The 13,484-nt window shown below is 45.1% G+C and overlaps 1 protein-coding gene across 2 annotated transcripts in view; it reads left to right on the top strand.

Moving 5' to 3' along the window:
* The window catches only part of DGKH (diacylglycerol kinase eta), a 1,951,678-nt gene that overhangs the window by 259,638 nt on the left and 1,678,556 nt on the right, over positions 1-13,484 (top strand). The window lies entirely within an intron of this gene.

Below are 13,484 nucleotides of genomic sequence, written 5' to 3'. Positions count from 1 at the left end.
GTCGGATAACCGAGAAGTTAGGTGGCAGTGTTGGAATTGGCTTGGCCTGAGGGGTAGAGAGAGTGATCCGGGAGGAAAGGAGAAAATGATCACTCCAGTGATCAGTTGGCGAAGGTCTGTTCACACCCAGGAAAGAGCCATTGACCATTCGGGTGGATAAAACAGCGGGCGAGACTACACATTCTCCGCCTGCTGTTCAAGCCACCTGGCACCCTTCCCAGATGGCACCTTTATTAAATATTTTATTTATTTATGATGTGGGGGAGGCAACAGGGAGCATCCCCCTGTTGTCTCCCCACCCCCATAACCCCCAACCAAACAAAACATCACCCACCCCGCCCTCCTTCTCCACTTACCAGAGGGATCGGAGCTTTGAGCTCCTATTGTTCGCACTCAGACCTATTTGAAAAACACTCGGATTACTTTGCAAGCACCCTGGTTTAAGGTGGCAGCACCCTCACGTATGATATGTTAAATGTTAAAGGTATTTGTACCGCGCACCGTCACCAACGGAGTTAGTCCTCAGGCGCCCTGGCGGATCTGCAAATGAGAAGGTGGGATGGGTTAGTAGGTGAAGGGGGAGTAGGATAGTGAGAGGAGTGGTGTTCTGTTGTCAGCTTCAACTCTGTATACACTGGGTGCTGAGCTTTCGTGTGAGTATCGGATCGATGTCAGTCCTCGTGTGCTGTTGGTGTTGCTTATGTGTTGTTGCGGTGTTGTGAAGTGCGTGCAGGTTGTGCGAGAGATGGTTGTGTGAGATGTTTGAGTGAGATAAGTCTGCAGAAATGCTGTTTTTTGTTAGTCGGTTGTATGAAGTTTAACAGAAGTTCAGAAATCTGTCTGAGTGTGGTGCTCGCCAATCATCCCAATCTCATCAGGGTGGGCAAAGGGGTTACGCCTGGCAGGGTTTGGTTTGTGTGAGGTGCTCCCTGTACTGTTCTAACGCGCTCTGTAAGTGTTCCGATTGCTCCTCGCGTTTTATTCTAGCGAGCTCTGTAGGTGTTCTAATGCTGATGGATTGATTAATGTGGGTTGGGTGTCTATTCTCCTCCTTTATTTCTGGGGCTGGTGTAGTGGACTCCTCTCACAAACTTTCTATCTAAATGCTTCTGCCGGTTTGGATATGGTACGTCTGGGAGGAGTGGATGAGTCATTTAAGGGCTTTCGTCTGGGTCCGAGTATGTGATCAGTCTCTGGAGACCTTCTTTTGTGGCTATTTCCCATGATATCTTATGGTCTGTTGTATGGTCGGTTCTTTGGGTTCAGTATTTGTCCATTTTGAGAGTGACCGAGGTTGGTGTTATTTTTGTCGTCGTTTTAATGGGGTGGACATTCTAGTGCGTCGCTGTTGTGATTACACTGTGAAGAGCCATGATTTGAGGAGTTTCCTGAATGCTAGGTGGTTTGTTGTGTTCCGTATATTCTTAGGTAGGTCATTCCAGGTTTTCGGTGCCTGGTGAGAGAAAGAGGATCCTCCGAGTTTTCTTCTGTTATAGGGTTTTGGTTCCAGTCGGATGTCGGTGCTTGATCTCAATGTTCTTGTCGGTTGATGTAGGCGTAATTTATCGCTTAGGAATTCTGCGCCTTGTTTGTGTATTGCTCTGTGTGCATGATGCACATGGACTTGAACTTTATTCGCTGTTTTAATGGTAGTCGGTGTAGTATTTTTAGTGCAGGTGTGATGTGTTCTCTTCTGGGTACCTTGGGGAGGAGACTGGCTGCTGCATTTTGTATGCGTTGTAGTTTTCTGTGATATATTTTCTTCAGGGTGCGTACGAAGAAGCAGGGGAGTGGGGGAGGGAAAGGAAGTGAAATGATAGGGCGAACAAGCATATAGTCTCGTCCAATCTGCAACCAATATCTCAACATGAGGAGCGATAAACTGATTTGGCTTCTTCCAGCCTGGATTTACATCAGGATTTTGGACAGATGAGCAATGCGTGCATTGCAACCTAGAAGAGAACACGGCAGGCTTGAAAGGGCTACAATTGTTCTGGAAAGGCCTTTCTGAACAGTAGATCTAATAGAACATGCTTGCACAGATTTCAACGAGTGTGCCGACTCCGGGGAAATAAAAGGCTCACTTTTGCAGCGCTATCCAGGGCATCTTTGACTTCCGCGTTCGACCCTGGAGCTGCCAAGTTTGTAGATGCACTTGGTGGCAAGAACTAAATGATAGCTTCTTGCTGCAGGTCAGGTTAACAGTGCAGCGAATCAAAGCAACTCGAATATAACAATTTGATTTTATTGCTTAATAAATTAGCATTAACTGCGCTCCCCGTATAGGTTAATGACACAATGAAGACAAATTTTATAATGCACTAACGGCAGTCACTTGACCCCACTTTCACTTAGTACTCAACAGTATTAAACCCATAATTCACCGTTCTGCAAATAGGCCTATAAAAGAAACGGTTTACTTAGAAAACGGGGCAAGTGATTAAAATCGATTTTTTTCGACTCGTTTCAACATACAGCTGCGTTTAAACAGAGCTTGAATCATTAAATGACTATTTTAAGTTAGAATTCATAGCTGCGGTGGCAACATTTGGGCTTTTGCACTTTAAGGCATTTCTATATCCTGTAACATTGTTTTTGTGCTCCTGATTTTACAGAGGTTTAAACTTTGCATGGCGTTGCCAAATTGTATCTTTACTTCAGGAGTACCTTTTAGGAAGGTCCCCTGCAGTGGGCTTTGGCATATGTATAGGCTATGCTTCTATGCCCCTAGTTGGTGCTGAGAACATATTTTTGGTTACATTCGACATTCACTGGGTTCTTTATCGCTCTCACTACTAAGATTTGTTATTCTTCACCTATACTTGGCTTTGAATTGCTCCTGAATAATTATTATATTGCTAGATTGTTACATTACCAGACTGACTGATTTTTAGCATTGCTAGATTAATTCTGCACAATTATATTAGTTATTGACCAATTATATTTGGCTCCTGATTGCCTAAGATTTATTATAATTGTCGAATGGTTGATTTTACAACCTTGTTACCATGCTAGATGGATGTTCTGCTATATTTATCAGCACCCTACGACATGAACTGTTGCCCAACTGCACTTCGCTCCTTGGGTGCCTGTATTAATCCATTGCACTACTAGACTTCATTTTGCATTGCTAGATTCACAGTTACCCAGCCTTATTTCACTCCTTGTTTACCCCAGATTACTCAACACATTGCTAAATTAGCTGATTGTAGTGCTAGATTGTTTAGGCACTGCAACCAGTCCTAATATTGTTCTGAAAAAATATTGTTGGGGGAACGATATTTTCTTTTTCTCCCATTTATGCAGGATTTGCTCAGCACGTTCTAGGACTGGAGCTTGTTTGTATGATTATACCAGTCCTAGAAAGTGTTTTAGTAGGAGAAAAAAAAATATTGTTGGTCCCAACAATGGTCTTAAAAACAACACATGGAACCTTTTGACACTGCTAGAGTAACTGCTGCCCAACAGTACTCAACTTCTTGGCTGCCCATCTATACCTTGCTCCTTTGTTGGGCCTCATACATTTTTTCACCACTACATTATTTTTGTCCCAATACAAACTGTTGGCCCAAAAGAGCAACCTTTATGACACTCGACTAGCTATAACTAACACCCCCCCACACTCCCCACACACACCCACACCCCTCTAACCCCCCTAAACCCCCCCCACACACACACACCCAACACACCCCCTCTTACCCTTCAATTGTTACATTCCTAGATTAATCCATGTTGGTTTCCCCAGAGTAGCTCTTTTTCTCTTTTCGTATGACATGCAAGGAGCTCATGCCTCTCAACTACAGTGGTCCCTCAAAGGTAAGTGCTGAACTGTATAACCATTTGCCTAACAGAACATGTGTATCCTTACCGGTTCACCACATAGCAAGAATTCCCTATGTCCATAAGATGCAAAGAAAGCAGGATTCGAGGGGGAAGAAAGATTTAGGACAGTTAAAGAGGAGGCCTTCATAATGCCAACAAACAAATCATCAGGAGACATTAGAGATAATCCTAACAAGTCCCATAAAAGTCAGCTTATGACTTTCATCTGAAGATACCATGTCAAACAAATACCTCCAACAGAGGGCCAAGTATCACTGAAAGCAACCAGCTTAACGTACATAGGACTACTACAAAACAAAAGAAGCGACACCCACTTTCAAATAACCTCATCCTTAGCCAACGCTCCTATGTACCCGAACCATCTAACTCTGGGAGTCCACGCTGATTATTCCTTTGATTACAAAACTGCGCCTTACCTTCAATCCACATTGGACTCAGGAACACAAACCAGACCTCACAACAGACCCCACCCCATCAGCCTCTTTGAAGATCAATGTAGCAGCCCCTAGTTTTTTTCCGAATTGCAAGCCCCTTCACCTCCAAGAAACGGAGGTACCAGGGGTACATCTTGGTACACAAAGGATTCTAAAAGAAAATGATGGAACCTGGTGCCTCTTAAATCAAGGGTCGCACGGAGGATCCATTCTTCTGGCGTCTATTATCTGTCTAAGGATAAAATAAACCTACTTTCATCACAGAAACATGGGTCTTGGAGGATTACTCGGCTGTTACACATGAAGCCATCAACACACGTTACAAGATCAAGTTTGTCAACAGAACAGCCATGATAGAAGGCAGATCTGCTGGTGCATTTGCAGACATAGTTGAAACCTCTGCCAAACCTGCTATTTTCGGTTTGGGTGTTTGTTGTCGCTGACCTGCTGCTCCAAGTATTGTCTTCCCAATGCTTAAGTATTAGAAATTGTAAGAGAAGAGCAGCTGTGATTGTGCCAAACTGAGTTTGTATTCAAGATAGTCACTTGTTTAAAATATATATATTTTTTTTACGTTTATTTGGAAATAATTCGAATACAGTGATTCGAATTTAGCATGCCCACACACCGATCAGCTCGCTTCATTTGCCTCGTATGGTAGGTATCGGGAAGTGATTTTGTCAGACAAATCCGACCAAAGGGTGTCCACACCTATAGGCGGGACTGACACCATCCATTGATGTTGAGCCCATATATGTAGCCCTCCAATTTAATAAACACCTAAAACTCGTATACATGGATTAAGAAGATATATTCTTGAACTATTAGAGACTCATTGGAACCCGCTAATAAGTCTAATTATTAGCATCACAACTAAAACCTATCCATCCATTTCCTTCTGATGACCCAGCACTCTATTTGCTGGTGAAACGCGTGTAGAGGACCAGGAAATCATGGAGAAAAGTTTTTTTAACCCAAATATGTATTAAGAATCCCTGTATTCGAATTATTTCCGAATAAACTTAATTCTTTTTTAAAAACCAGTGACTCTATCTTGAATACAAACTCAGTTTGTATTCTCTCACAATTTCTTTAGAAGGCAGATCTGCACTCGTACATAGACATTCCATCCAATCCAAAACCCCACACACTAACATCATCTCGGACTGCAAAACGCCCCTCCATTTCTGCTCACTCTCACATACATCCACACCAAGCTTCCTTCTCATCTGCAGTCCACCATTTTACAACCCTTCTTTCACACGAAACTTGACTGATGCAGTCACTAATCCTTCGGCAGACCACCGATGGCCCTTCAGGCTTGAACATTTGCCTAGAGCAGGAGGATAACACAACTACAGTCACGCTCCACAAACCTCTGCACCCACACCTCAAATAGCTAGTTAAGGGCCCACAAATGAAGCTGACAAACCATGGATGGCACCCTCTAAAAGGAGAACTTCACCAGAGTCTCCTCCCCATTCTGCCTAATTTGAGGAGACCATCACTCTATCCTGTTCATCACATTCACCAAATCACAACTGCTTGCAAAATGAACCAGAGGCTCCCCCACCTTTAACCAGACTATGGAAAGGGATCCACTGGACAGCCTCATGGAAAAACCTGAAGCTTCCAAACCCCAGCACACACCCAAAAACCGTACAGAAACACTGTATGACCACCCATACAGAAACACTGTATGACCAACATAGTGACATCCATAACCGGATAATCCAACACCTTGACTGCAGAGCACCCAGAAAGCCCTTCAAACTGTTACCAAAGAAGAAAAGTCACCAAAATGTTTGCTCCTAAACTGGATCTCATCAAAAAAGAAAAAAAGGAAGGCTTGATAAAATATGGAGAAGTGACTTTCCTACAAACAGATTGGCCTACCATTGACTCCTTTGGTTTTAAACCGCACAAACTATCAAAGCAGAAACATTGAATTGATTCACCACAATGTGGTTGGAAGCTTGTCTTCAAAATCATCCATGAAGTAAAGAAAAACAATCAGCCTGCTACAGTGCATCAACACTATTGAAAATCCAATACCACCTGGACAGAAAAGGACCAACTCCTCCATACCAAACTACAGTAACTCACCAGCAAAAGCACCTACCCTGACGCAGCCATTTATCTCTTCACTGCCCAAGTCTTCCCTCATAGGCATGCCACAAGTCATCTACTCACCCATGTCTTCAAATAAGTAATTCAACCAATGCCAAATAGCCCCAGCCTTCCTAGCCCTTCCCGAAGCCTCATTTGAGTAATTGGTCATCCTTTCAAAAGCGTGTTTGTTAAACGTCTCCTTAAAAAACTGACAGCTGACCCAAATGACCCTGCAAACTATCAACCAATCGCCAAAAACACCTTAAAATTGGGCAACAGCTACATGAATGGGTTGAAAGCTTCTGACTTCAATAATTGCAACAAGAAAAGAATCCACACTGTCCTCGTTATGGGACACCCAAATAAATCCTATGGGCACCAATTCACCCAGTGCCCCATCCTGCGGTCAATTTCAACACTATCTGCCCCCGAAATCATACAAAAAAAATACTTGAGGATATTAGAGTAAAAGGAATCCACCTATGCTGGATCATCTTTTCTTAACCGACAGGACTAACACAGTGCACATGTCCCCTTTTCGGTCATGTCCTTGCAAGATGACATGTGGCGTTCAAGGATCCATTCTCTCACCTATGCTCTTCAACACTTACATGACTCCACTACTGGAGCTTCGTTACTACTCGAGTCACACTTTCTTCAACTATGCAGATGACACCCTCAAATCATTTAGAAGCTCACAAAGGGCTACAGTGAACACAAAGGACCGCAGCACTTGCTTTGCACGCACCTATTTTATGACTACAAAGAGATTTAAACTCAACCAAACATAGCTCAACACCAAACCTGGCACTAATACCCTGGCCAAATGAAATTAGCACTGTTGAAAACCTCAGAATTGGGATGGACTGTAATATGTCACTGTAACCAGTGATTAGAGCCATCATAATGAGCTGCTTCTTCCATCTCCATAATGTCTGACTCCTCATGCGCTGCCTGACCTTCATGCACAGGATTATGGCAGCTATCCCATTTGTACTCTCGTTACTAGGTTCCATCTTGGACTGAATATCTACTCAAAAGATTTCAAATTGTCCAAAATGCGGTTGCCAGACTGCTCCTGAGGCTGAAAAAATACAAACAAATCACCCCGAACATATCAACTTTGTCCTACATACACTACACTTGCTCACAATTAAATGGTAGATTCTTTTGAAAATGTTATGCGTCACTCACTGCACCTTCTGAAGCAGGGGCCTAGAATACATCATAAGGCAATTCACCTACTACCCACCGCCTCTTCTAGCAATGTTGCCAAGCTTTAACCAGAAATAGCACTGCAGATCTTATTTCTCCTTCCTTTATCATAGATGGCTCAGAAAACACTCCAGAGTCTCATGGATGAATCAAGAGTTTTTATTAAATTCTTAGTGGGGGTCTATGGCTGCCACTCTCTCACCATCCCTTGAACCTCCTCCCAAACCCAGGTGTCTGTAGCCCATGTTTAGTTCTACCATTCATTGACCCCTACTGCCTATTGGGTGCCTTATACTAAAAGTGTTCTCCCTGAAAGCTGGATCACTAACTCCCTCAGAGACTTTCCGAACTTTCACTATTCTCACCACAGGTTAGTGGTCTAATGGGTAGTTAGGATTTGTGCCTTTGCAGCTACTCATTAAGATTTACCTAGTTCCACTCAAGCCCACCTACACGCTCCCCTTCTATTCGACCTGCTTCTCTCCACCAACCTCCTGTCCCACTGATGTTTCACTCCTCCACTGTCCTTACTCCGCCCTTTGATGTACGCCTTCCTCACTCCTCTTACTCCTCCCACACTACTACTACTCCCATACTACTATTCCCATACTGCTGCTCCACCTCTCACACTACTATTCCTCCTTCCATGCTAGTCCTCCTGCTTGCACACTCCTGCTCACACACCACTACTCCTCTCCACCTGCAGAGCCACTCGTTGTCCCTCCAGACTACTACTCCTCTTCTCAGGCCACTACTCCACGACCTTCTTTCACTCTATCAGCCTTCTCGCATTCACACCTTACAGTACCCTTTCTACACGTTTGTCTCGCACACACACATGCACACTACTGAACCACTATCTCTCCTAAACCAATGCCTCCCCTGCTCCAAAACTTTTTCCACAAACCACCACTCCCTCCTGCCTTCTGCTGGTCTCTTGGTCATTGTCCACCTCCTCCTCCGACCTCACCAGTTTAACCCACATTTCCTGTTTCCCACCCCTGGCTTATATATCCCTCCCCTGATGAGGGTTGTTCCACTGTCTGGGACTAATCTCTTGGCTTCCTCTCCCCCTCCGTGTATGCGTAAAACAATATTTCTTTTTAATAAAATGCTTAAAAGCGGATCTTGACTCTAACTTTTCTCTACATGGTGTGCCGTCTGGAATATTTGGATGGCTAGGGACCTCAATGGGTCAAGTTTTGGTCAGGGTCGCATAAGCAGGGACCCCTAGGGTAAGTCTGGGGGGGAACTTTCCCTAGAAAATCAGTTCTGTGCTAGCGGGTGATATACGGTTGCGAGACTACTGGTTTGATGCACAGCTGCAGTGGACGGTGACGCGGCTGCTCTGTGCTGCTGCGCAGCTGGAGTCAGCATTTGTCTCCCTGCAACCACTCCACTGATCAGGTCCAGCGTTGCTGGAGCAATATTCAGGCAGGCAATGGTTTCTGCCCTCTTTCATCTTCTCTCCTCGCTTCTGGTGTTTTCTTTCTCTTCCATGCCAGCATTGGGACCTGCTCTGTTGCCACAGCCCACCTCTGGGGTAGGACAGGTTCTGGCAATAATCCTGGTATGCCTTCCACCCTGGCTGAGGTACCTGCCTACCTTTTGACAAGGCCTATTTCTTGGCCTTGTCACACCTCTCAACCAAGCTGGAACTCTCTACCCTAACACCTTTGCACAGAAGACCCCTTGACCTTCAGAAAACAGTTCAACATGAGACCAGCGCCACAATCTAACACCAACACAGGACCAGCACCGAAACCTTAACCAACTATACACCTACTTGTGGCAATTTTAACCCAATAGAAGGCACCCCCTAAACCTATCAGGAACCGACATGCAACTTGCCGACATATGACTTTGGAGTATAGTCATTTGGGTCCCTCCAATTGAAATTAAATCAATCGATTGCTACGAACATCTAAAAGACTAACAATTTCCTGGGATGGTGCCAGTTATTTTGCTTCCAGAGGGTGCCCAATGGTCCCCCGTCCCCATTCCACGCATAACCCTCATTTGTCCACTCCGCTCTTTAACTCAATTGAAACTGCACTAAAATCTCCTACAACCTTACACTACAAAAGAAAGTGTCTAGTATCGACCGCAGGGTACCCTAATGCTATCAGTTCTTGGGGTCTCATTGTCCAGATTAAAAAAAATCTAAGTCTCCTTGCCAAACCCATATGACCAGAGTGGCACTCAAGACTACTTCCGACACCTTTTCCCATCCCCCCACGTAGGACATTCAGAAACACTATACCCCCAACACCTTTTCCAGACAAACATTTCTGCACACTTTGATAGACAACAGACTAACTCTGGAGCTGTTTAGCTGACATGTCCCGACACAAGGGTCAGGCAATTGACCAGAATCGCACACACCCGATGGCCCCTTCTCTTCCCCACAAGGATAAAAGGTGGAGCACAAGAGCACAAGATGAACAAGGCAGACCACACGACAAGAGAGCTATCCTAGCTCGGCAGTTCAAGAGGAGGAGAAAGGCGGCGAGTATCGAAGGGGCGACAAGGAGAGAAGCGACCTTGCCCTTTCTGACCTAGACCCGCAGAACCTCAGCAGAAGGAAACATAAGACTGCGAACAATAGCCCAAGTGTGTTGCAGCAGATGTCAATGGTACACGCAGCGTGCCTACGCTGATGTGCATAACAGTGGGAGACGCCTGCTAACGTGGTACTGGCCTTGACTCCAGACAGAGTGAAAAGCCAAGCGGTTCATTACAGCTGCTGAGTCGAAGGGCAACCGATAAAGAAAGCGAACTGAGTTGAATGAAAGTCACAAAGTGGCATGCTCAGGAAAAGTTCAAAGAACTGTAAGTTGTTAAGGGAAGACCAGCTGCAAATGGGTTCGTCACCATATGGGTGCTCACTCGAGAGACTCTGGTTGATCCTGTGTTTGAAAGAAACTACTGATACCAGAAGGCCCTAGGGGAGTCGCAAATATAGGTTAAAGTGGTCATACAGGGGTCTTGCAAAATCCCCGTACAGTCGAAAGTCTTTGACCAACAATTGAAAATGCAAGGGAAGTGAATACCGCATCAGAAGAAAGTAAAGGGAATTGTGAAATGGCAAGAGTGAACCCGGGGGAGGGATGTCAATAAAGAGGGGCAGAGTCTAAAGTCCCAAGAAACAGTGTGTTGACAAAAGCGAACCCGGCAGAGGGATGTCCACAGAGAACTGTTTGAAAAGGCAGGAGAAGGCCAAGGAGAAAATATCTTTACACATGCCATAGTGAACCCAACGGAGGAAGTTTGAGATTTGTGAGGGGTCAGCGCCCGGGAGAGGGGGACCCAGGGGTGAAGTTATCACCCAATGTAAATGTGGAAGAGAACTATGAAAGCAAAAGAGGAAAGCCTGCGAATGAGAGCCAGAGTGAACCCGTCGGAGGGAGGCCAATATTCGAGAATGGTCCCAGCAGAGGAGGATCCAGGGGGTGGAAAACCAACACCCCATCGACACATGAAGGCAAGAATAAGAAAATAAGCCAGATTGAACCCAGCCGGAGGGAGGCTGATATTCGAAAGGGGTCTGCGCCCGGAAGAGGGGGTCCAGGGGTGAAGAATCACCTCAAGTGCAATCCGAAAGAACTTTTTGTTGAATATTTAAACTATTAGATCCTCAGAAGCAGGAGAGATAACCTCAAAAGATCCTGATTTTGATAAAAACCGTTTGACAGGTCTGCGCCCGAAGAGGGGGACCCAGGGCTGAAGCCATCACCCAACGTACATTTGGAACAGAACTTCTTTTGTTTGTTATTTTTGAAAGCCATCAGGTCCTTGGGGGGGGGAGGGAGGGTGGGGGGGTGTGATGGGGTGAGGGGGCGTTTAGACATTTTGTAGAAAAGAGACTTAACCACCGAAGGTCCTGATAGGTGAAGCAGAACTGTTGTCTCGTGCTGGGAAGCTTGAGAGTGTGTTGTGCTCAGAATTCCTGCATTGTCCCGTGCTCAAAATGTGGGGAAGGGAGACCCCGGTTTATTTGTGACCACTTCTTCTTTTTTTCTTATGAATCCTATCCCACACTCTTTTTGTATTTAGTGTAAGGCTTGACAATAGGTTTTCCTTAGCATAGCGCCCTTTTATTTGTAACAACGCCACTAGGACTGCCATATTATTTGATGTTCGTAGCTTGCTCCCATCTTAGATTTAGGTTTATATTGGGGCTTTTTCCAACATACCTATACAGTTTAATACACACCATTGAACTGTGATCACTTGTGTCTGTCTATTCTTGATACCATGCCTTCCTCACAGTTCCCATAGGCCCACTACTCTCAGAAATGATCTTCCTCAATCCTAGAACACTGGAACAGTGAAGCATTGGGTGAAGTACAAGTGTCCGAATGCAAGGGGCTCTGTGTGAATAACATCAGAACTGAGAATCTTAAAATAATCTAGATGCCTGGGCACCCCAATGAAGCAATGGCAATGGGAGGCTGGGACAAGTTCTCCCCTTTACAACAGCCCATGAACTTGCAGTGTTCTCTGGTGTGAGACCGGAGGTTTCCGATGGGAGAAATCAAAGCAGTGGAATCATGGTCGCCATGTAATATCCACAGCATACCATGGTATTTTATTTGAAAGGGAACCAGGGAGTTAAAAGGTCTGGCTGCACCATCCCAGGCCTCCCGATGTATCCAGGAAGCCACCTGAATGTGGATCCATGTAGCTGCGTTCTATGTACAAAAGAAATCCAAGAGGCCACTGAAAGCTACATCAGCCTTTAACTTCTCGATGGGTCTATTACTGTTAATCTGCTTGAACACACAATCTACCAAGCACAGAACAAAGATATAGCAAGCCAATAACAGAGAGTTGATTGAATCTGAGGAACAGCAAATCCCCTAGTTTAACTATCCAGGGAGAATAACCCATGGTCTGACAAAAAGAGTGGGAGTCCATCCTCTCTCAGGGTATTATTAAACTGTCTGGGAATATCCAGAGAGTGAGAGGATCCAGAGAGAGGAGAATGTGCCTGTCCTACTTTCCATGATGTAAGAGGAGACCATACCTGAATGGATAGCCAGATGGAGGAGCTCCCTTGATAAAAGGCAGACCCTACAGACTGAGCTACAGAGCAGGAGGAGAGCCTGTTGGTACCGTGGGAAACTCTGGGGGCGGGGGGTGATTCAGGGCTGAAAGCTCTGTTTCAGCGGAACCATGGAAGTGAAGCATAATACTGGGGTATGACCCTGACTTTGTCACCTTGAGGGAACTGGAGAACCACAAGCATGTTGCTTCCACCAGCACCCTCATGGAAAGGGTAAAGAAGTGTTGAAGAAGGGCCTAAAAAATACCTGCTGCCTGATGAGGACCATGATGAGGGTGGGAGAAATGTGTATCCTAACCAGTGAAACGCAAATGAGGTCTTGACGCTACATAGTTAGCTTTAGGAGAGTCCTGATTAAGAGCCTACAGAGTAAGGTCTGGAGGAACACAGATCTGAATGCTGAAGAGTGCTGTCTGGTGGAGGAGCAGTTATGAAGCTGGAGAAACAAAACTCCAAAAGACTCTTGATAGGAATTCCTGAAGCTGGAGAGAGAGAGACAAACTGGGGAACCTAGTGAAGCAACCAAATGGTACCAGATTTAGGGAGACACCTGCACGTACATCAAAACCGAGGCCTGAAGAATGATCTATAACAAGACACTACAAGCTAGTCTGAAGTTATAGGATCCTGGTTTAGGCCGAGGCCTGCCTCATACATCAAAGCTGAGGAACGAAGAGACCTGTAACACACTGCAAGCATGATCAGAGGAAGATCAGCACCATGCTAGAAATATAGAGTAAAAGCCTGTTCACAAAATGCAAACTAAGACAAGGCCCAAAAGAACTTGATGGGGAACATAGAGCCCTTAGGTC

This window comes from Ambystoma mexicanum, chromosome 7q (assembly GCF_040938575.1).
Source record: "Ambystoma mexicanum isolate Mex_15411 chromosome 7q, UKY_AmexF1_1, whole genome shotgun sequence".
Taxonomy (NCBI): Eukaryota; Metazoa; Chordata; class Amphibia; order Caudata; family Ambystomatidae; genus Ambystoma; species Ambystoma mexicanum.
The sequence above is the reverse complement of the archived record's forward strand: the minus strand, read 5'-3'. Positions and strand labels throughout refer to the sequence as shown.